The 2381-nt window shown below is 39.2% G+C and overlaps 1 pseudogene; it reads right to left on the reverse strand.

Moving 5' to 3' along the window:
• Positions 1 to 317: 317 nt before the first annotated feature.
• LOC145788426 (SCAN domain-containing protein 3 pseudogene) lies at positions 318 to 797 on the reverse strand (annotated as a pseudogene).
• Positions 798 to 2381: the final 1584 nt, after the last annotated feature.

Consider the following 2381-nt stretch of genomic DNA (forward strand, 5'->3'; position numbering starts at 1 on the left):
GTAGGCCAGTGCTACTCAAACTTTGTTATGCCGTGTACCAGCTAAGCACCTTCCATCACTTGGCGTCCCGGTCAATTTGCGAAAAAAAGACAAGAGCAAAGTCATTATTACTTTTGTAACAAATACACAAAAAACAAGTAAAAAAACACTTTTATTAATGTCATTTCGAATTTTGATGCGAAGTGTGCGCTTGCTTATTTGCAACCAGCTTATCCAATTGCGGTTCAATGGAAGACAATGCTACTCGAAGAGGAGCATGGATATCCAACGCGTTTCTGTGTTTTCCCTTTAAACAGCTCGTGGTAGAAAAGCCGGCTTCACATAGATATGTAGGCCATGGTACACAGTCTCGGATATTTTGCTTTTATTTTGACCCAGAAGCTTGCAAGGGAGTTTGATTCAAAAGATTTTCGCAAACCTTCATCAGCAGATAGATCCAATAATTTATCTTTTAAATCGACACTTATATTTAACTCTTCTGCGTTTACAGTTGGTGCAAATGGGTTTCGAATCCATTCATTTCCTCTTCGTGGATCTTTTTGTTCCGGAAAATAATGTTGAATACGTTCCACCAAATTTGACAAATGTTCTGTGGCAGTATCTTGAACACATTTTACGTCCAAATTGTCTCCAGCATCGTCAATAACAGTAGTTAACTTAGGAAACATGTCGTAACAATAATTGTTCGAGACTCGAATCTTCCATGCTTTCAGCTTTCGTTGCATGCCGTCAATTTTATCTGCTGTTGCAAAAAGTGAAGCATTTTTTCCTTGCATTGAAGTGTTAAGGCCATTCATTATAACGAAAATGTCAGTTATGTAAGCTAGCAAAGCAAGTCATTGTTTATCTAGAAATAGCTTCGCCCAATCTGGCTTTCTGTCATGCAAAAATACTACCAGTTCGTTTCGGAGCTCATATACGCGTGATAAAACTTTTCCCCTCGACAGCCAACGCACACTAGAATAAAATAATAGTTGCCTGTGATCTGCTTGCATATCGTCGCATAAAAGGGCAAATAGTCTTGAATTAACTGCACTTCCTTTGATATAATTAACAATTTTTACGACCTCGCAAAGCACATCATTTAACTTTGTTGACAATTTCTTGGTTGCAAGACTTTCCCTTTGAATTAATCTATGTAAAAACATGCTCAACTCACTACAATCATCTGATATTTTGAAGTCAGAGTGTGGCCGATCGATTGAGCCTCTCACTTCTCTACTCGTTACTGGACGCTGCAGGTATAGTCAAGCACGTGGACACAGCACAAACACACAAAAAGGATGATCATTTCGCATCGAACATTGCGATACTTTGTTGAAATAATGGATAACAATTACGAAATAACATTTCTTTGTGACGTAACTGGAAGTCGTCGTAGTAGCGGACCACCAAACAGTCTATAGCTTGGAAAGCAGATTGAACATTATCGTTGCCTAAAAATTATTATATAGACGTTCTGATCAACATAAAACAAATTAGCCTACTCAATTTACAATTTCTCCTAACTGACCGCGTACCAGCAGCCAAGTGCTCGCGTACCGGCACCGGTACGCGTACCGGCGTTTGAGTAGCACTGCCGTAGGCTATAGTTCTAAAAATGAGGTTCTTTTCAGGAAAAGCTTAATGAAGCGTGACAAAGCCAAATATACCCACAAAAATGAATGTTAATGTGAGTAGTTTACAGGTTCCACCCTTCCCATATGAGGTCTTTATTCACGTGTAACATTTATTCCAATAATAACCAGAACTTCAAAGACTAAATCTTCCTTGAAAGAATCCCATCTAAGCATTACTGATCCAACATACCCTGTTCGAAAGCATAAGCCATGGGTGTCCGAACTTTTTCCCACACGGGCCAAACTTCATAATACGGAAGTGCCCACCGGCTAACAGCCTCTGACAATCTTGTTTTACGTAAGAAAAGATGCATATAGCTAGCAATATTGTAATATTTAATGTAATTTTCATACAACAAAGCAATATGCAAGTTTAGGCTAAGAATTTCATTGCATATGCATAGCCTATCATGGGATAAGCTGTATAAGTTATCTTCTTTTTTATCAGAAATTAACACATCTAAAAACTTTGTAAATCACAGCTATATTGGTGTCAAGGATGAAATTGACGTCTGGATTTCTGTATTCAGGTCAAGTCGGGTTCAAGGTAAATTGTAGCCTAGACAGTAGACAATTCGTAAAATATCACGTAGATGGAAGTCGCTTTATTCTAAAGCGATTCCTATTCAAGTTCATATCCGAGAACGTCTGCCAGTGCTGTGTTAAGGGGAGGGCCAAGGGGGGCCCGGCCCCCGGGCCCACCATCTCAGGGGGCCCACAAATAATAGACTTTTGCGTTTCAGTAAAGTTTTTTTTGAGCTG

This window comes from Aplidium turbinatum, chromosome 2, assembly GCF_918807975.1.
Source record: "Aplidium turbinatum chromosome 2, kaAplTurb1.1, whole genome shotgun sequence".
NCBI lineage: Eukaryota > Metazoa > Chordata > Ascidiacea > Aplousobranchia > Polyclinidae > Aplidium > Aplidium turbinatum.